This window comes from Triticum aestivum, chromosome 7B (genome assembly GCF_018294505.1).
Source record: "Triticum aestivum cultivar Chinese Spring chromosome 7B, IWGSC CS RefSeq v2.1, whole genome shotgun sequence".
NCBI classification, from domain to species: Eukaryota; Viridiplantae; Streptophyta; class Magnoliopsida; order Poales; family Poaceae; genus Triticum; species Triticum aestivum.
In genome coordinates, this window is record NC_057813.1 from 740,242,339 (window position 1) to 740,265,269 (window position 22,931).

General features: G+C 48.5%; 1 pseudogene; it reads left to right on the top strand.

Moving 5' to 3' along the window:
* Positions 1 to 21,364: 21,364 nt before the first annotated feature.
* On the top strand, positions 21,365 to 22,074 carry LOC123158690 (desmethyl-deoxy-podophyllotoxin synthase-like; annotated as a pseudogene).
* Positions 22,075 to 22,931: the final 857 nt, after the last annotated feature.

Consider the following 22,931-nt stretch of genomic DNA (forward strand, 5'->3'; position numbering starts at 1 on the left):
GAGTTGAAGATTGCAAATAATCAATAAGGGTTTTAAGAAAACTCTTGCATCAATAGAGATTGCCTTACCTGTCATGCTTTACCACCTCCCATACCAGGAAGAGTAGTTAAAAACCTTAATACTACCTTTTGGAGCTATTTACCCAAAACCATCACAATTGGGGCTAGGGTAACAATTTGGTACCACATTCAAGCCAGGGCACAAAAACAACCAGAAATGCGCCTAATGCGCAACACGGAGCATTGATTGTTTGATTTACCCATGAAAACATCAAAACCGACAAGTTGGCCGCACCTGTCGGGCTGACGTGGGCTGCCTATGTGGATAATTCGCCGAGCTAGCCCAAGGTCCCACCTGTCAGATGCATCTCTTTTTTCCCTCTCTTTCTGACAAAAAAAATAAAAAGACCCGACCATCCCACGCTGCCACCGGAGCCCAACCTCGGCGGCGAGCCGCCCCACCACCACAACCATCTACCATCCACGCAGAGCTGCGCTTTTGTACCTCGATCTACCTACATGAAGGCGGATGCAGCATTGGGCACAAGCGGCTGCCCGGATCCGGTGAGGATCCGCCCCGCCGCCTAGACCGCTGCCTGGCACCGACACCGAGTCGAAGAGACCTCAACCTATGTGATCTTGCCTCCGCCGCCACTTGCTTCTTGCTTGAGCACGCGTGCGGCCAGGCCCTTCTAGCGGGCACGGCAAGAACGGGCGTGGCCATGGCGCTCCATGACGACGCGCGTGGCTAAGGCCTCCCGGCGGGCGCGGCCATCGCGCTCGCGGCGAGAACGGGTGTGGCCATGGGCCTCCATGACGGCGCGCGCGGCCAGAATTTCTCGGCGGGCGCCGCGAGCACGGGCGTGGCTGGTTCTCCACGACGGTGTGCGCAGCCAGGCCCCCCTGGCGGGCACGGGCATGGCGCTTCACCATGGCGTGCGTGAGTTCTCGACCAAAACTCGCCGGATACTGGTGGGGCTGGACCAAAAGCTCGTAGCTCGCGAGATTAATGAGCACTCGATAGTTCGGCTCTTTAAGCTCGTAGCTCGCTTCTTAATGAACAGAGTCAATCATTGATTTTAGCTCGTTAAGCTTAACGAGCTTAACGAGCGAGCTAACGAGTTTCACGAGTAGCTCGTTAAGCTCGTTAGTAACAACACAACATATATTTTCATATTACGTGACAAACTTTTTGTAGCACCTCATCCCATCTATGTAATCTAATCGACATATGAGGCAACATACTACTTCATTTATTTTCTTACTCATAATATTTTATCTTGAAAACTATACCTACACATTCATCGTATATATCGTAACACAGTATAATCTGTTAACGAGCGCTCGCGAGTGCTCATGAGCTTAACGAGCTTCAAACGAGCCGAGCCAAGCAGGGTTTTCTGCTCGTTAATCTTAACGAGCTTAACGAGCCGAGTCTTAACGAGCACGAGCTTAACGAGTACGAGCTTAACGAGCCGAGCTGCTCGTTAGTCCAGCCCTAGATACAGGTGCGACAAAGGGCTCGAGCAGTGCGGCGACTACGGGGCAGCGTGGCGAGGTCGAGGCCATCCATGGCGGCAGGCATGGTAGTTGGCTCCTGTTTGAGAGAGAGAGAGAGATCAGGAAGGAAGGAAAAGAAAGGTGCATCGAGGGGAGCTCCAGCGGCTTGACAGTGGCGGCCACATCTCTGATGAACGTGGACTAACAAGGGCGGCGAGCGGCGTCGGCGGTGTGCAGTGTGTAGATAAGTGCCCATTACCTGTTTGTTGAAATGGCCAGGGAGAAAAAGAAAAAATGGAAAAAACATGAACACTCGAGTCATTGACAGCATCAATGCTCCGCGTTACGCATTAGGCACATTTCTGGTGGTTTTTTGTGCCCTGGCTTGAATGTCGTACTAAGTTGTTACCGTAACCCCAAGTGTCGTGGTTTTGGGGAAATAACTCTACCTTTTGCAAGGTTAATGCCAAGGACACCACTAAGAAGAAGATTGGCAACATGAGCAAGAAGATTAAGGGCACCACTGCAGTCAAAGAGAGCTCAAACAATGGCAAGTAGTAGAGATCGAACCAGAACTAGAGATTCCCTATCTATCTTCATGTTCAGCTACCAGGTCTGTAATCTTTTGGGTTCCAATATGATATTCGCGTGTACTGATCTGGTCCTTTGCTATGTAAGATGTCAGTCAGTAAACATACTACTGAGCTGTTTTCGTTTTGCCAGACTTCTGGGGATATACTTATCTCTACTGAATTTGGTGCTTTGAGATGTAATTTATCTGGCATGAGACTCTTTTTTTTTATGTTGATCGGTTGGAAGCTTGTATATCTCCTTCTTTGAACCCATGGCTAGAAACTGGAATATCCTGAACTGGAATGAGAGGAATCAATGACCCAAAGAAACAGAATGCTATCTCTAATAAAATTGAAGAACCCCAATGTGCAATTCTTTGCCTACAGAAAATAAAGAGAGAAGCATTTCATGGTTCCTATGTTAAGAATTTATGTCCTAGGAGATTATCTAAATTTCTATTTTTACATTTAGTAGGGGTATCTGGAGGTCTCTTGATTGCTTGGAATGAGTAGTTTTTCAGTGGGAAAATTTCCCATACGAGTGAATTCTTAATTTCTATCCAATTTACATCCTCACACTATGAAGAGTAGTGGATTCTTACTAACATCTATGCCCGAGCCAACATGATGACAGAGTTACTTTTATTAACTGGTTCCAATTTTTCAGATGTAGGATGATGCTATTGTTGGAAATATGCCCTAGAGGCAATAATAAAAGTATTATTATATTTCAATGTTCATGATAATTGTCTTTTATTCATGCTATAAATGTATTATCCGGAAATCGTAATACACGTGTGAATACAAAGACCACAATATGTCCCTAGTGAGCCTCTAGTTGACTAGCTCGTTGTGATCAACAGATAGTCATGGTTTCCTGGCTATGGACATTGGATGTCGTTGATAACGGGATCACATCATTAGGAGAATGATGTGATGGACAAGACACAATCCTAAGCATAGCACAAAGATCGTGTAGTTCGTTTGCTAGAGCTTTGCCAATGTCAAGTATCTCTTCCTTTGACCATGAGAGCGTGTAACTCCTGGATACCGTAGGAGTGCTTTGGGTGTATCAAACGCCACAACGTAACTGGGTGACTATAAAGGTGCACTACAGGTATCTCCGAAAGTATCTATTGTTTTATGCGGATCGAGACTGGGATTTGTCACTCCGTATGACGGAGAGGTATCTCTGGGCCCACTCGGTAATGCATCATCATAATGAGCTCAAGGTGACCAAGCTGTTGGCCACGGCATCATGCATTACGGTACGAGTAAAGTGACTTGCCGGTAACGAGACTGAACAAGGTATTGGGATACCGACGATCGAGTCTCGGGCAAGTAACGTACCGATTGACAAAGGGAATTGTATACAGGGTTTGATCGAATCCTCGACATCGTGGTTCAACCGGTGAAATCATCGAGGAGCATGTGGGAGCCAACATGGGTATCCAGACCCCGCTGTTGGTTATTGCCCGAGAGTGGTCTCGGTCATGTCTGCATGTCTCCCGAACCCGTAGGGTCTACACACTTAAGGTTCGGTGACGCTAGGGATGTTAGGAAGACTAGTATGTGACTACCGAATGTTGTTCGGAGTCCCGGATGAGATCCCGGACGTCACGAGGAGTTCCGGAATAGTCCGGAGGTGAAGTTTTATATAAGGGAAGTTGTTATACAGACACCGGAAAGTTTCGGGAGCTTATCGGTATTGTACCGGGGCCACCGGAAGGGTTCCGGGGGTCCACCGGGAGGGGCCACCCCTCCCGGGGGGCCACATGGGGCCGCATGGGATAGCAGCCAGCCCCAGGTGGGCTGGGCGCGCCCCCCACCTTGGGCCCATGCGCCTAGGGTTGGGGGGGGGAACCCTAAAGGGGGCGCCCCCCTTGCTTGGGGGCAAGTCCCCCCACCCTGGCCGCCGCCCCCCCCCTCTAGATCTCATCTAGAGGGGCCGGCCCCCCTTGCCCCTTCCCCTATAAATATAGGGGTGAGGGGAGGGCTGCAAAAAACCACAAGCCAAGGCGCAGCCCCTCCCCTCCCCAACACCTCTCCTCCTCCGTACATGCTTGGCGAAGCCCTGTCGGAGTACTGCTGCACCAACTACACCACGCCGTCGTGCTGCCGTTGGAGCAATCTTCCTCAACCTCTCCTTCCCCCTTGCTGGATCAAGAAGGAGGAGACGTCCCCGTCCCGTACGTGTGTTGAACGCGGAGGTGCTGTCCGTTCAGCACTTGGACATCGGTGATCCGAATCACGTTCGAGTACGACTCCATCATCACCATCCCCTTGGCAAGCTTCCGCTCGTGATCTACAAGTGGTATGTAGATGCAAACTCTCTCCCTTGACTCGTTGCTTAGATGAACTCATAGATGGATCTTGGTGAAACCGTAGAAATTTTTTTAATTTTCTGCAACGTTCCCCAACAGTGGCATCATGAGCTAGATCTATGCGTAGTTCTCTTTGCACGAGTAGAACACAATTTTGTTGTGGGCGTGGATCTTGTCAACTTGCTTGCCCCTACTAGTCTTTTTCTTGCTTCGGCGGTATTGTGGGATGAAGCGGCCCGGACCAACCTTACACGTACGCTTACGTGAGACCGGTTCCACCGATTAACATGCACTAGTTGCATAAGGTGGCTGGCGGGTGTCTGTCTCTCCCACTTTAGTTGGAGCGGATTCGATGAAAAGGGCCCTTATGAAGGGTAAATAGAAGTTGACAAAATCACGTTGTGGTTATTCGTAGGTAAGAAAACGTTCTTGCTAGAACCCAATTGCAGCCACGTAAAAGATGCAACAACAATTAGAGGACGTCTAACTTGTTTTTGCAGCGATTGATCATGTGATGTGATATGGCCAGAAGTTGTGATGAATGATGAATTGTGATGTATGAGATCATGTTCTTGTAATAGGATTCACGACTTGCATGTCGATGAGTATGACAACCGGCAGGAGCCATAGGAGTTGTCTTTATTTTTTATATGACCTGCGTGTCATTGAAGAACGCCATGTAACTTACTTTACTTTATTGCTAAACGCGTTAGCCATAGAAGTAGAAGTAGTCGTTGGCGTGACAACTTCATGAAGACACGATGATGGAGATCATGATGATGGAGTCATGGTGTCAAGCCGGTGACAAGATGATCATGGAGCCCCGAAGATGGAGATCAATGGAGCTATATGATATTGGCCATATCATGTGACAACTATATAATTGCATGTGATGTTTATTATGTTTATGCATCTTGTTTACTTAGGACGACGGTAGTAAATAAGATGATCCCTTACAAAATTTCAAGAAGTGTTCTCCCCTAACTGTGCACCGTTGCTACAGTTCGTCGCTTCTAAGCACCACGTGATGATCGGGTGTGATGGATTCTTACGTTCACATACAACGGGTGTAAGACAGTTTTACACAGCAAAAACACTTAGGGTTAACTTGATGAGCCTAGCATGTGCAGACATGGCCTCGGAACACGGAGACCGAAAGGTCGAACACGAGTCGTATGGAAGATACGATCAACATGAAGATGTTCACCGATGATGACTAGTCCATCTCACGTGATGATCGGACACGGGCTAGTCGACTCGGATCGTGTAACACTTAGATGACCAGAGGGATATCTAATCTGAGTGGGAGTTCATAATTTGATTAGAACTTAATTATCATGAACTTAGTCTAAAACCTTTGCAAATATGTCTTATAGATCAAATGGCCAACGCTCATGTCAACATGAACTTCAACACGTTCCTAGAGAAAACCAAGCTGAAAGATGATGGCAGCAACTATACGGACTTGGTCCGGAACCTGAGGATCATCCTCATAGCTGCCAGGAAACAATATGTCCTAGAAGGACCGCTAGGTGACGCTCCCGTCCCAGAGAACCAAGACATTATGAATGCTTGGCAAACTCGTGTTGATGATTACTCCCTCGTTCAGTGCGGCATGCTTTACAGCTTAGAACCGGGGCTCCAAAAGCGTTTTGAGCATCACGGAGCATATGAGATGTTCGAAGAGCTGAAACTAGTTTTCCAAGCTCACGCCCGGGTCGAGAGATATGATGTCTCCGACAAGTTCTACAGTTGTAAGATGGAGGAAAACAGTTCTGTCAGTGAGCACATCCTGAAGATGTCTGGGTTGCACAACCGTATGACCCAGCTGAACATTAACCTCCCAGATGAGGCGGTCATTGACAGAATCCTCTAGTCGCTCCCACCAAGCTACAAGAGCTTTGTGATGAACTACAACATGCAGGGGATGGAAAAGAGCATTCCTGAAGTGTTCTCGATGCTGAAGTCAGCAGAGGCTGAAATCAAGAAAGAACATCAAGTGTTGATGGTCAATAAGACCACTAAGTTCAAGAAGGGCAAGGGTAAGAAGAACTTCAAGAAGGACGGCAAGGAGGTTGCCGCGCCCAGTAAGCCAGTTGCCGGGAAGAAGTCAAAGAATGGGCCCAAGCCTGAGACTGAGTGCTTTTATTACAAGGGGAAGGGTCACTGGAAGCGGAACTGCCCCAAATACTTAGCGGATAAGAAGGCCGGCAACACCAAAGGTATATTTGATATACATGTAATTGATGTGTACCTTACCAGTACCCTGGGTATTTCATACCGGTGCTGTTGCTCATATTTGTAACTCACAGCAGGAGCTGCGGAATAAACGGAGACTGGCGAAGGACGAGGTGATGATGCGCGTCGGGAATGGTTCCAGAGTCGATGTGATCGCCGTCGGCACGCTGCCTCTACATTTACCTACGGGATTAGTTTTGAACCTTAATAATTGTTATTTAGTGCCAAGTTTGAGCATGAACATTGTGTCTGGATCTCGTTTAATACGAGATGGCTACTCATTTAAGTCTGAGAATAGTGGTTGTTCGATTTATATGAGAGATATGTTTTATGGTCATGCTCCGATGGTCAATGGTTTATTCTTAATGAATCTCGAGCGTAATATTACACATGTTCATAGTGTAGATGCCAAAAGATGTAAAGTTGATAACGATAGTCCCACATACTTGTGGCACTGCCGCCTTGGTCACATTGGTGTGAAGCGCATGAAGAAGCTCCATGCTGATGGACTTTTGGAGTCTCTTGATTATGAATCGTTTGACACATGCGAACCATGCCTCATGGGCAAAATGACCAAGACTCCGTTCTCCGGAACAATGGAGCGAGCAACCAACTTGTTGGAAATCATACATACCGATGTGTGCGGTCCAATGAGCGTTGAGGCTCGCGGAGGATATCGTTATGTTCTCACTCTCACTGATGACTTAAGTAGATATGGGTATGTCTACTTAATGAAACACAAGTCTGAGACCTTTGAAAAGTTCGAGGAATTTCAGAATGAGGTGGAGAATCAACGTGACCGAAAGATAAAGTTCCTACGATCAGATCGTGGAGGAGAATATTTAAGTCACGAATTTGGCACACACTTAAGGAAATGTGGAATCGTTTCACAACTCACGCCGCCTGGAACACCTCAGCGAAACGGTGTGTCCGAACGTCGTAATCGCACTCTATTGGATATGGTGCGGTCTATGATGTCTCTTACCGATTTACCGTTATCATTTTAGGGATACGCTCTAGAGACAGCTACATTCACTTTAAATAGGGCACCGTCTAAATCCGTTGAGACGACACCGTATGAATTATGGTTTGGGAAGAAACCTAAGCTATCGTTTCTAAAAGTTTGGGGATGCGATGCTTATGTCAAGAAACTTCAACCTGAAAAGCTCGAACCCAAGTCGGAAAAATGCGTCTTCATAGGATACCCTAAGGAAACTGTCGGGTATACCTTCTACTTAAGATCCGAGGGAAAAATCTTTGTTGCCAAGAACGGATGCTTTCTGGAAAAAGAGTTTCTCTCGAAAGAAGTAAGTGGGAGGAAAGTAGAACTCGATGAAGTACTACCTCTCGAACGGGAAAGTGGTGCAGCTCAGGAAAATGTTCCTGTGATGGCCACACCAACCGAAGAGGAAAACAATGATGATGATCAAGGTACTTCGGATCAAGTTGCTGCTGAACTTCGTAGGTCCCCACAAGGACACGTTCCGCACCAGAGTGGTACGGCAACCCTGTCCTAGAAATCATGTTGTTAGATAACGGTGAACCTTCGAACTATGAAGAAGTGATGGCGGGCCCAGATTCCAACAAATGGCTTGAAGCCATGAAATCCGAGATAGAATCCATGTATGAAAACAAAGTATGGACTTTGACAGACTTGCCCGATGATCGGCGAGCGGTAGAAAACAAATGGATCTTTAAGAAGAAGACGGACGCGGATGGCAATGTTACCATCTATAAAGCTCGACTTGTCGCTAAGGGTTATCGACAAGTTCAAGGGATTGACTACGATGAGACTTTCTCTCCCGTAGCGAAGCTTAAGTCCGTCCGAATCATGTTAGCAATTGCCGCATACTATGATTATGAGATATGGCAGATGGATGTCAAAACGGCATTCCTTAACGGGCATCTTAAGGAAGAGTTGTATATGATGCAGCCGGAAGGTTTTGTCGATCCTAAGAACGCTAACAAAGTATGCAAGCTCCAGCGATCCATTTATGGGCTGGTGCAAGCATCTCGGAGTTGGAATATTCGCTTTGATGAGATGATCAAAGCGTTTGGATTTATGCAGACTTATGGAGAAGCCTGCGTTTACAAGAAAGTGAGTGGGAGCTCTGTAGCATTTCTCATATTATATGTAGATGACATACTCTTGATGGGAAATAATATAGAATTTCTGGACAGCATTAAGGCCTACTTGAACAAATGTTTTTCAATGAAGGACCTTGGAGAAGCTGCTTATATATTAGGCATCAAGATCTATAGAGATAGATCAAGACGCCTCATAGGTCTTTCACAAAGCACATACCTTGATAAGATTTTGAAAAGGTTCAAAATGGATGAGTCCAAGAAAGGGTTCTTGCCTATGTTACAAGGTGTGAGATTGAGCTCGACTCAGTCACCGACCACGGCAAAAGATAAAGAAGAGATGAGTGTCATCCCCTATGCTTCAACCATAGGATCTATTATGTATGCCATGCTGTGTACCAGACCTAATGTAAACCTTGCCGTAAGTTTGGTAGCAAGATACCAAAGTAATCCCAGCAAGGAACACTGGACAGCGGTCAAGAATATCCTGAAGTACCTGAAAAGGACAAAGGACATGTTTCTCGTTTATGGAGGAGAGGAAGAGCTCGTCGTAAAGGGTTACGTCGACGCTAGCTTCGACTCAGATCCGGATGACTCTAAGTCGCAAACCGGATACGTGTATATATTGAATGGTGGAGCACTAAGCTGGTGCAGCTGCAAGCAGAGCGTGGTGGCGGGATCTACGTGTGAAGCGGAATACATGGCAGCCTCGGAGGCAGCGCATGAAGCGATTTGGGTGAAGGAGTTCATCACCGACCTAGGAGTCATACCCAATGCGTCGGGGCCAATCAAACTCTTCTGTGACAACACTGGAGCCATTGCCCTTGCCAAGGAGCCCAGGTTTCACAAGAAGACCAGGCACATCAAGCGTCGTTTCAACTCCATCCGTGAAAATGTTCAAGATGGAGACATAGAAATTTGCAAAGTACATACGGATCTGAATGTCGCAGATCCGTTGACTAAACCTCTCTCGCGAGCAAAACATGATCAACACCAGAACTCTATGGGTGTTCGATTCATCACAATGTAACTAGATTGGTGACTCTAGTGCAAGTGGGAGACTGTTGGAAATATGCCCTAGAGGCAATAATAAAAGTATTATTATATTTCAATGTTCATGATAATTGTCTTTTATTCATGCTATAACTGTATTATCCGGAAATCGTAATACACGTGTGAATACAAAGACCACAATATGTCCCTAGTGAGCCTCTAGTTGACTACCTCGTTGTGATCAACAGATAGTCATGGTTTCCTGGCTATGGACATTGGATGTCGTTGATAACGGGGTCACATCATTAGGAGAATGATGTGATGGACAAGACCCAATCCTAAGCATAGCACAAAGATCGTGTAGTTCGTTTGCTAGAGCTTTGCCAATGTCAAGTATCTCTTCCTTTGACCATGAGAGCGTGTAACTCCTGGATACCGTAGGAGTGCTTTGGGTGTATCAAACATCACAACGTAACTGGGTGACTATAAAGGTGCACTACAGGTATCTCCGAAAGTATCTATTGTTTTATGAGATCGAGACTGGGATTTGTCACTCCGTATGACGGAGAGGTATCTCTGGGCCCACTCGGTAATGCATCATCATAATGAGCTCAAGGTGACCAAGGTGTTGGCCACGGGATCATGCATTACGGTACGAGTAAAGTGACTTGCCGGTAACGAGACTGAACAAGGTATTGGGATACCGACGATCGAGTCTCGGGCAAGTAACGTACCGATTGACAAAGGGAATTGTATACAGGGTTTGATCGAATCCTCGACATCGTGGTTCAACCAATGAAATAATCGAGGAGCATGTGGGAACCAACATGGGTATCCAGACCCCGCTGTTGGTTATTGCCCGAGAGTGGTCTCGATCATGTCTGCATGTCTCCCGAACCCGTAGGGTCTACACACTTAAGGTTCGGTGACGCTAGGGTTGTTAGGAAGACTATTATGTGACTACCGAATGTTGTTCGGAGTCCCGGATGAGATCCCGGACGTCACGAGGAGTTCCGGAATAGTCCGGAGGTGAAGTTTTATATAAGGGAAGTTGTTATACAGACACCGGAAAGTTTCGGGAGCTTATCGGTATTGTATCGGGGCCACCGGAATGGTTCCGGGGGTCCACCGGGAGGGGCCACCCCTCCCGGGGGGCCACATGGGGCCGCATGGGATAGCAGCCTGCCCCTGGTGGGCTGGGCGCGCCCCCCACCTTGGGCCCATGCGCCTAGGGTTGGGGGGGAAACCCTAAAGGGGGCGCCCCCCTTGCTTGGGGGGCAAGTCCCCCCACCCTGGCCGCCGCCCCCCCTCTAGATCTCATCTAAAGGGGCCGGCCCCCCTTGCCCCTTCCCCTATAAATAGAGGGGTTAGGGGAGGGCTGCAAAAAACCACAAGCCAAGGCGCAGCCCCTCCCCTCCCCAACACCTCTCCTCCTCCGTACATGCTTGGCGAAGCCCTATCGGAGTACTGCTGCACCAACTACACCACGCCGTCGTGCTGCCGTTGGAGCAATCTTCCTCAACCTCTCCTTCCCCCTTGCTGGATCAAGAAGGAGGAGACGTCCCCGTCCCGTACGTGTGTTGAACGCGGAGGTGCTGTCCGTTCAGCACCTGGACATCGGTGATCCGAATCACGTTCGAGTACGACTCCATCATCACCATCCCCTTGGCAAGCTTCCGCTCATGATCTACAAGTGGTATGTAGATGCAAACTCTCTTCCTTGACTCGTTGCTTAGATGAACTCATAGATGGATCTTGGTGAAACCGTAGAAAAAATTTTAATTTGCTGCAACGTTCCCCAACAGCTATTTGGCTTGTTCTGGGGGATTTTAACTATGTCAAGTATTCACATAACAGGAACAAAGGGGGAAGGAATATTAATGGTATGTTTTTATTCAGTGAGGCCATTAGCAAGAAGGCTCCTGTAGAAATCCCACTTAAAGGTAGAATATTTACTTGGAGCAATGTGCAGGACGCGCCATCCCTTGAAAAACTTGATTGGTCTTTTTCGTCTCAAGCTTGGACATTGACATATCCATCAACATTTCCTTACCCATTGGCAAAGACCACATGTGATCATGTGGCCATCTTCATCAAAATTGGCACTTCCATCCCCAAAGCTCACATTTTTATATTAGAAAATTACTATATGGAACACCGTAAGTTTAAGGAGGTTGTTAAAGGAATATGGGAACAATAAATGAATGAAAGTGATAGATCCAAAATCAGAGGTACTAAATTTAAAAGATTGAGAATGGGGCTCAAGAACTAGTAGTCTAGAAGTATTTCAAACTTAATGGAGATTAGTGAGAATACCAACTTCATGATCCTTTGTTATGACACAATTGAAGAATTCCGAGAATTATCACCTAAGGAAGCTAATGGAAGGGTTGTACTCAAAAATCATTTCCAACAAACCCTTGAGCGTCATAGAATATATTGGAAGAAAACCTTTCTTCGTGTTCTACATTTTAAACCTCTTTAAGACCTTGTCAATGTACGTGCTCTGGCTTAGCGCAAGCAGTCATCTTCATCTATCTCTATAGATCTTGATGCCCAATATATAAGCTGCTTCACCTGAGTCTTTTATAAAAAGCATACTTAACTGTTTAATTGTGCCACGAAACTTTACATCATTTCCAATCAATAGTATGTCGTTCACATATAATATTAGAAATGCTATAGAGATCACAATAAACTTATTTTATACACAAGCTTCTTCATCGTTCTTAATGAAGCCAAACTCTTTAACCACTTCATCAAAACATTGATTCCAACTCCTTGATGCTTGCTTCAAACCATAGATAGATCTTTGACGCTTACACACCTTATCGACATCCTTAGGATCGACAAAACCTTCTAGTTGTATCATGTATACATCCTCTTTAAGATTTCCATTTAGAAAAGCTGCTTTGACATCCATCTGCCATATCTCGTAATCGAAATATGCAGCAATTGCCATCATAATCTTCACAAACTCTAACGTGGCTACTTGTGAGAAAGTCTCGTCATAATCGAATTCCTCAATTTGCGAAAACCCTTTCACAACTAGCCTTGCTTTATAGATAGTACGATTACCAAGCATGTTCATTTTTGTTTTGAAGATTCATTTACATTCTATGGGTTTCACTGTTTCACACCCTCTAGAGGCTCAACCAAGTTCCAAACTTCATTCTGGTACATGGACTCCATCTCAAATTTCATGGATTTAAGCCATTCCTTTGATCCGGCCACCGCCGTCGCTTCTTTCTAGTGAGCAGTTTCATCATCTTCTAAGATGAATATTTCATTAAATACTACTCAGTAGGTCACTAAATCTTCCTGACCTGCGCAATTTAGTTACAACCTTAACTGGAGTTTCTACAATTGGTGTAGTAACTTCCAGTTCTGTTGTGCGGATAACATCCGGAACAAATTCCAGTTCGTTAGTCAAGCTTACTTTTGTTAGAGATTCAGTAATCTCGTCAAGCTGTACTGTCCTCCCACTTACTTCTTTAGCGAGAAACTCCTACTCGAGAAAGTATTCGTTCTTTGCAACAAACACTTTGTCGTCGGATATTTGGTATAAAGAATACTCAATTGTTTCTTTGGGGTAACCTAGAAAGTATCATTTGTATGCTTTCAGGTCGAGTTTATTTGGTTGTTAAATCTTCACATGAGTATCACACCCCCAAATTTTGAGATGCGGGAAATTGTGTTTCTTCTCGTTCCATAACTCATATAGCGTTGACTCAACAGACTTTGACGGTGCTCTGTTTAGTGTATATGTTGCTGTTTCAAGTGCGTACCTCAAAATGATAAAGGCAGATCGGCATCATTGACTTTACCATGTCTAACAAGGTTTGGTTACACCCCTCAGACACTCCATTCCTCTACAGAGTTTCAGGAGGAGTAAGTTGTGAAAACATTTCACAACCACTCAGATGTTTGCTAAACTCACGATTTAGATATTCACCTCCACTATTTGAATGCATGGACAATTATTTCACATAATATTACCTCGGGCGATCCCCTCTACGGGGAGCGCGACCGTGCCCGGTGGCGGGGAGCTGCTGATATCCATCAATCACTGCTGACTTCCCTTCCTCCTCTAGGTGGTCCCTTTATGATGATTCGGTGATCATTCGTCTCGTCTCTGGCTCCTTCTTTGTTTTTTGGCACTGGCTTCCCAATGGCCTCTGTTACAACTGAGTTACGACTAAAAGCGCCAAAGGCAATGAGGTTTTCAACATGGCGGTGTTTCCAATGACATGACCGGACCCTCCTTCATTTTGCCCGTGCTCATGCGGGCTCACTCGTATCAAAATGTCGGGTGGGGCCATAGGAACTGCCAGGATAGGCTCAGACAGGATGCCCTGCCGCTTATTGTGTTGGCACCTGATTGACCCTGGCTGGCCTCTGGGATGCCCGTGCTCTGGGCGTTGCCTTGCGATCCCCACCATCTCGGTGATCTCTCGAAACCATAGGGTTAAAGGAGGCTGATCACTAGTGGCGACGGGTGGGTGGAGGAGAAATGCATGAGCCGCCGCCAAGGCCAATGCCGGTGTCATTCTTCCCCTATATAGGTGTTCCGCCGTGTTCCTTGGGGCCGTTTTTGGTAACCCGCTATTCTTGTTTGCTAACTCCCTCCGGAGGGAATAGGGCAAGTTCCTGTAATTGTTGGTATCCTCCTGCCATGCTCTATCGTCCCCGCGTATCTGTGGGTTAGATCGCAAAGCCTTAGCCCCCTACCTGGCGCGCTAGATGTCGGAGTGTGTATTTAGGACACCAGGATCAGCGATACTCTGTATTTATGAGTTCGTCCAGGGGATAAAACGCTTTGTCAATCCAAGGGCAAGATCACATAAGAACTGAAGGGAGTGTATATAGGTTAGGGCCGCTATCTGATCGTAAAACCCTACTTCCTGTTGGTATTGATATGAAGTGAGAGGATATAAGTGCTTTGATGTTACAATAATGGTGGTCGGGGTGTGAAAATGGTGGTCGAGGTCCTGGCTAGAGTGCCGGAGCACTCCTAACTCTAAACTCCTTCTTTGATGCTAAGTTTGCTTGTGAGTACTGGTTGGCTTCTTTTCCCTCAGAGCCCTCCCCTTATATAGGCCCGGGGTACCACATTTTGTCTTCTAGATACATTTGAACATACAGAAAAAAATGGTAGGCGGGTTGTACAACTTGTTTCTTACATGATCAATAGATGACTTGACACTTCCTACTGCCAGGTGCTTGCCTGCTCCTACTCGATGTGTTGCGTCGTACCGTCCACCTCCGGTTTTAACACCGTGCCATCGTCTGGTCATGTCGCTCGTCTTCCTGGTCGTCATGATGATGGCCCTACCCCATAGACCTACACTGGGTGACACGGACTAGCCTGGCCGGGCATAAATGCTTGGTCGGTGGAGTTCGCCGCTAGGGAATTTAACCTTTGTGTCGCGTGTCCTGCATGCTCGTGATTGCTGGCGTCATCATCCTCTCCTGGGATCTTCCATGGTGATCAGGTGGTGATAACGAGGATTCTCTTGTTCTCCTGTCAGATTAGAGCGTAATATTGGGATGGATTATCTCTGTATCCATTTTTCATTTACCTCTAGTATTTTCGAGGAAGCTCATTTATTAATTATTAGATAATGCGGATACCCCGGTACCCATGTTCCGGCAAAGTTCCAGATCAATATACATGCAGTACCCCTTCCATGGATCAATAATTCAATATACATGCAGTACCCCTTCTGCAAAATTACAAGTCCATATTTATGAGGGCTGACACAACAACAGTGGACGAAGAAACTCAGAGGGAATCATCCCAAATAGCAACTGAAGCAAACTTCGCTAACTAGGGGTTGGGTGGGGGCACTTGATGGTGCAGCCGTGCAGCACGCCGGCTTCAGCCACCTGCCCAAACCCCTGTGTAAAACCTACATCCACCCAATAGCTTCTTCGCCTACCCCGCTCATACCCCTGCCCAAACCCTACATAAACCCTACATCCGTGCAGCAGGGAATCGGGACGAGGAGGAATGGGTGATTACCATAATCCGGTGGCGAGTCGCGGTAATCAGAACGATAAACAGGCTCCAATGGCCAAAGCCATGGTCGTCAGCGACGACGAGGATGTTACCAACGTGACTTTGAACCAGATGGGTCGCCAGAGAAACGATAAGGGCAAAAATCACGCGGCCTTCAGCAGCGGCAGGGGTTCATCTTGTTATTTTCTCCTCGCTAGGGGACGTTTGACGTAGTTTCAGATCATTGCGGGGTCTTTTGTGCGAATGAGCGGAGCAGCCCTGCGCATGGCTTCTGCCCAGGCGCATCCAACAATCCAGTTTTTTTTTGAGACAAATCCACCAATCCAGCTGTTGTCTCTGTGGGGATTTTTTTTGCGGATGAAAGGACGTTTTATTCATTACTCAAGAGCATAATCAGTCTTACATAGATCAGGGACATTGCCTGGCCCCGACCCCAGCCATACAACCGTGCGGCATTCAGTTCTGCCAAAGCTAGCTAGATAATGACTGATGCTATTCTGCTCCCTACATATATGAGCTAGCTTAACTACTCTCCCTTCTGACATAAGCCTCCTGATCTGATCAACCAGCATGGAGTAATGCGATTGATCTCTGTCCACTGCTGTGATCATCTTAAGAGCAACACGGCAGTCTGTCTCCACTTCAATAGGTAGCTGCGTCCAGTGCAAGGCAAGGTTCAAACCCTCCAAGCAGGATAGAAGTTCGCTTCTAAAGGTTCTGCACATGCTCTCAGTTCTCTGCATGATGAGAAAATGATCTTACCCAAACAGTCCCGCAGAATCATTCCAGCGCCGGCCGTTCCGGTGGAGGCGCAGAACGATCCGTCGACATTGAGTTTGGTCCACCCATCCGCTCGAGGAGTCCATCGTGATCGCGCCTCGTCCGCAACCCGAGCATGTGGTACAGGCTTGCTGGGCGTCACCACATCAACCACTTGTTTGCCTTTCGCCGGGTCTGCACTCGGGTTGTTTTGGACGCCCACGAGTGAATCAACGTAGCTGAGAAGGAACCTCTTGGACGCTTCGACCGGAGGAGGCTGCTTATGATGCGTCATTTCATTGCATACGTACCAGCACCGCCAAAGGGTCATCATGAGTTCCATCCTCTCCGTGTCAGGCAGGTCACTAAGAGTTTGGGCGAGCCACTCCATGCCCGTCCGATGGAATTTCGTACCAGCAGGAATTCTCCATTGCTGTGCCATCGCTTGCCAAAGGGCCACCACCCTGGGACATCTGCACACACAGAGAGGGCATTGGTCAGAAACATCCAATCCTCGCCCTTTTTTTATTAACCCAAGTGGGCAAGCAGTCCGTGATCAAGCGCCACGTAAAAGTGCCAACCTTAGGAGGAGCAGGGCACCTCCAAATAAAAGCCCAGACGTCTCGTCGCCCGTCCGATGCCCTGCTAGCCGCGACTGATGTAGATCGAAGATGATCTTCCAAAGCAAGTCGATAAGCACTCCGCACCGAGAAGTGTCCGTTACGCTCAGGACCCCACGCGAGGAGATCGTCGCCCATCCGAGGTGATGTCCGAATCTTAGCTATCTCCTCAGCGTCCACCGGGAAGAAGGTATCGCGTACCACATCCATCGGCCAAGCACCATGGTTATCCAGCAGTTCGCTCACCCGACGGAGACGGCACCGGCCCTGCGGTGTCACCGGTCTTCCGCTGCCATTTCTCGGGATCCAGCGGTCACGCCAAATCCTAATTGAGTTGCCGTTCCCCACGCGCCAAACCAGCCCTGTTTTCAGGAGCTGCAGTCCATGTTCCACACCTTGCCAAGTCGCCGAGGCCCCTCCTGAAAAAACAGTGTCATCTAAATTACTGTTAGGGTAGTACCTCGCCTTCAGGACACGGGCACACAGGCTCTCCTGGCTAGTCAAAAGCCGCCACGCTTGGCGGGCCAGCAAAGCCTAGTTAAATAAGCGTAGATCGCGGAAGCCAAGACCCCCTTGTGACTTTGGTTTTATATAAGGTGGATCCATGCTCGCCAGTGCATCTTCCTTTTTCCCTTCTCCACCCCCCAAAAGAAGTTGCGAATCATTCTCATTAGGTCTTTGCATGTGGACGCTGGAAGTTTGAACACGCTCGTCACGTATGTCGGAATTGATTGGGCAATTGATTTTATGAGCACTTCTCTCTCGCTCTGAGCAAGTTGTGATCCATCCCATTCGATCATCCTCTTCATATATTTCTGCTGCAGATTTTGTAATCTATCCTTTGACATGCGCCCATTGGGTGTTGGAAGTCCCAAGTATCGCTCCTCAAAACTCTGCTGCTGCACCTCCAGGACTTGCACAACAGCCTCACGGTCGGCCACCCGACAATGTTCACCAAATAAGATGAAAACCCACAGACCGGTTACCGAAAAATTCACCACAGAAAAAAAAACCCACATCCGATGAAAACCAACGGCAGAGCACATGCCGCAACCGCACCGGCGTTGGCCCCGTGGATCTTCTTGTGTTTCCGTGTTTTTACTGTCCAATAAATACTACACCTACGAAACTGTTATGAAGCTTTACGTAATCCTTCAAACAAACTAATCTCTCCCCCCTGATTTTCAGGGGGGGTGGGCCTCTCCCTCTCCCTACACGAAACTGTTACGTAGCTTTTTTACGTATGTCTAGCATCACTGTTTATTGTCGGCCCGCATCGGCTAGTAAAGAGATGGTGTTATCCAGATAGGGGGCTGGTTATCCAGCCAAGGGTGCAGATCCTCGAACTTGCTCATGCTCCTGCTCTCAAAATCCCAGATGCCAACGTCTCGCCGGGTGATCGGCGGGAAGTGTTGCTCGCTGTTGTCGGCAAGATATGCACAATTACGCCGTAACATGGGATATTCCTTCACCGGAAGGCACACCGGCGATCCGTATCCAAGGAACAAGGCATAGTCCTCCCCAATGCCGGCCAGTCTCACCAACTTAGACCTAGCGAGACCAACCTTGTCGACGCAAATGTCCGTCGTGGAGATAACCTTCTCGCCCTCTCGTGGTCTCCTCAGAAGCAGTTGCCTTGTCACCAGCAGGAGCTCGCCGCCGCGGAGGACGAGGTAGTGAGTGTGCCTCCGGTCGAAGGTTGTGATCAGGTACGACATGGGCCATGCCGTCGGCGCCGCCGGTCCATCAACGACCACCGCGAAGAGGATGCCACCGCCTTCGCATAGCACGTAGAAAAGACCGTCATCGTCGTTGTGGACAACGGCGATGGCGTCGGGTTCGAGGTAGGAGGAGAGCGAGGTCCAGCGCTCGTCGCCTGGCCTGGCATAGGAGGCCTCCCCGTGTGGCATGTTCACCAGGAGGACGATACCGGCGGCAGAGATGGTGACGTGGCGGAACATCCAGTTGCGGACCGTTCGCGCTGTGACGAGCTGCATGTCCGGGGCGCCGCCGCCGAACGCGTGGTCCACGTCGTACACGGCGGTGCCGTCGTCGTCAAAGAAGGTGCCCTTGACGCGCGCCAGGGTGGCGACGGCCGGGAGCGCGGCCCGCGCCCCGGTGAGAGGGTTGAGCAGGCAAGGGTTGGCCGTGGCCACGTCTGCGGCGAACACCCACCCGTATGCCGAGCCGGCGGTGATGAAGCCGCTGCCGCCACCGCCGCATGGAAAGGTGGCACCTGTGGACGGGGAGTAGATCGCGGCAGCACCGTCGGCGCTGGCGTGCATTAGGCAGGGCGGTGGGTTGGGCTTCGCGGGGAGGCGGAGGCGGCGGAACTCATCGTAGGCGGAGCGCCACGAAGAGCAGACGGCCCCGGCGCGGACGACGTCGGTGACCTCCATCAACGTCATGGCCGTGAGCAGCACGTCCTCCGGCAGCCCGGACCAGCAGTCCCGGTCGTTGTCGTCATTGTCGCCATGAGCGTCTAGCTTTGGGATCACCGGTGATGCTGGTGCCCGCTGTTGTTTTGGGAGCGAGAAGCAGTGTCGGCGCGCCCACCGTGCGACCTGCCCCGCCGCCGCTGCCACCAGCCGCCGCCCTTTAGACCGTCGTCTCGTCCTCCTGCCGAAGCAAACGGAAATTGTTCCCATCATGGCGTTGAGTCCCGGGACTTGCGCGCCGCCATCGATCGATCATAGATCATATGAACGGAATTTGAGGGAGATTCCAGCTCGAGTTCTTTCCGGGGATGGATTTGATCAATCCGAGTTGTACACGAGCGATCCTAGCGGACTGCTTTTTAGCCGTGGGATTAATTCCCGGGCGACCGAATGTGTAGCAGAATCCGTGTGTCAGGACCAAAGGGGTTGGATCACACTGAAAGGAGTATTACGAACAGAATTTGACGGAGTAATTTGGGGAATCTCAGATGTATATTGAACTTTGAGAGGATCTGGAGTATTTAGGGTTCGAGCCCGTCATAGCAAATGGGAAAATCATGGTCATCTCCAGCCACAACCCGGCTGGTTATAAGCAGGGTTTTAACCACTAGCTGTAAAGTAACGGACATAGCGGTAAAGTAACTGAAACGCTACAGTGTTACAGTAACGGTCATCGGACGGTGGAGATGCGAAGTAAACTACGGAGCCATCGTCGCCGTCGGTTGCTGCCGAAGCGGTATTGTCTGAATTGCTACAGCTCGATAACTGAAGAATGCAAGTGTTAACTGAATCTTCGACAGTCAATCCTGACAGTGCCCCCTTGTAAGCTTCGACGTGTCCTCACGGCGCTTGAGCTGCCTTGCGCCAAGTCTCAGTTGTGACCTTGAAGAAGTCAGGAAAGGTGTACTTAATGAAGTTTGCATCCTCCCAGGTAGCTTCATTCTCCGAGAGATTTTGCCATTGTATTAACCATTGCACCACCGGCACATTATGCCTAGGAACCTGTCTGACTTGTAGAACTTCTGCTGGTCCAGTTTTGATGGTCCCATCTTGATTGACCATTGGAAGGTTCTTACTAGGGATGGATGTTGGACCAATGTGCTTTTTTAATTGGCTCACATGAAAAACTGGGTGAATTTTCACATGATCTGGAAACTGGAGTTTGTAAGCAGAGTTGCCTATCCTTTGCACAATCACAAATGGACCATAATACTTGTGTTGCAATTTCAGAGCTCCACTGAATCGGTATGGTGCCATCTTGAGATACACCATATCTCCTACCTCAAATAGTCTTTCCTTTCTTTTGAGATCTTCATATTTCTCCATTCTGTTCTGAGCTTGCAGCAAGTTCACTTTGAGTTGCTCTAGCATTTGTTGTTTGGCAGCTAGGAAGTTATGAGCTTCTTCTTCTTCTGGTCCAGGAACAACCAACTCAGAAATCATTGGAGGAACAAATCCATAGAAGCCTGAAATGGTGACATTTTAATACCAGTATGGTAAGTGGTGTTATACCAATATTCAGCTAAAGATAACCATGAACACCATTTTTTTGGTTCTGTGCTGGCCATGCATCTCAGATAGGTTTCAACACACTGATTTACTCTTTCTGTCTGACCATCTGTTTGTGGATGGTAAGCTGTGCTGTATCTCAATTCACTTTTCCAAGCTAAGAAAATATCCTTCCACGGTTTACTAGTGATTATCCTGTCTCTATCTGAAATGATCAGTTTAGGAAGGCCATGGAGTTTCAACACATTATCCACAAAATCTTGTGCCACACTAAGGACAGTGTAGGGGTGTGAGAGGGGGATAAAATGAGCATACTTTGTAAACCTGTCTACCACCACCAAAATCACTTCCGGCGCGCCTCTCGACATGGGGACCGTCCGTGCTATGATGGGGGATCTCTTCGGGGCCGGGAGCGGACCTCGGCGTCGACGTTGCAGTGGGCCATGGCGGAGCTGGTGCGGAAACCGGCGGCGCTCCGGAGGCGCAGGCGAAGGTGTGCAGCGCGCTCGCCGGGCAGAGCCGCGCCCGAGAGGAGGGCCTGCAGGAGCTGCCGTACCTGCGGCTGGTGATCAAGGAGACGCTCTGGCTGCACGCGGCAGTGCCGCTGCTCCTCCCGCGGGAGTGCTGCGAGCCCAGTCGCGTCCTCGGGTACGCCGTGCCCCAGGGCGCCATGGTGCTGGTCAACGCGTGGGCCATCGGCCGGGACGCGTCGAGCTGGGGGCCGGACACCGAGGAGTTCCGGCCGGAAAGGTTCGAGGAGGAATCCGCGGCGGCGGTGGACTTCAGAGGGACGAACTTCCAGCTTGTGCCGTTCGGCGCGGGGCGGAGGATGTGCCCCGGGATCACGTTCGGGCTCGCCGTCATGGAGGTCGCGCTGGCGAGCCTCCTCTTCCATTTCGACTGGGATGTACCCGGGGGGACGGACGAGCTGGACATGGCGGAGGCGTTCGGGATCACGGCGAGGAGGAAGACCGACCTGTGGCTGCATGCCACCGTCATCGTGCCGCCTCTGTAAGTAAATTTGCATGTGCAGTTCGATCTTCTAGCTTGCGGCTCTGAAAATTTGTCTCAAAACTCATACGATTCTTGTTCAGTTTCGCATCTTGTGGAAAATTATTGAACTAGTACTCCCTCCGTCCCCGAAAAAATTTCGCGCGTGCAGTGTACTGGAAATTTTGCAAAAACGCCCTCGTTCTTTCAAACGCTGACACTTTCTGGTTCTCAACTGTCAATTTCTCAACACTAATGTGGATTTTTGTACTGTCAATTTTTTAACATTACAGTGGAGTATTGGCATTATAGAACATTTGTGTACTGTCAATGGAGTATTGCCAATTTCTGAACATTTGTGTACTGCCAGTTCCATCAGCATTACAATGGAGTGTTAAGTACTGCCAATTTCAGTTATAAGTGTTCTGCCAATATTTGTAATGTTCACTATGAAATTTCAACTACAGTGGAGTATTCTCACACTGCTATTGAGCATTTCGGGATATTTTAATGTGGTTTTCATTCAAGTTTCATAAATTTCAAGCAGTGCTAGGCGGACAACAAAAGTTGGACGACCAGCGCACGACGAGTGAAATCCAGCCAGCGAATCTCGTCCATAGCCATGCAACGCACGTTGGATTGCTGGTCGTGCATAGATCGGCCACACTGTGTCGTGTGTGGAGCAATTCCATAAATTCAGTTACCTTTCTACTACCTACTGTCAAAATTTAGTTCACTACTATATCATTCAGTTAAGTATAACATCCATCCTATTCATTTTCAAGGAGTAACACACATGCTAGAGTAAATCACACGGAGCAAAGCAAAGTAAATGGTGTTGAAGCTGACTCTCTCAGCTCAGCCCTTCTTCTCTGTTGGTTG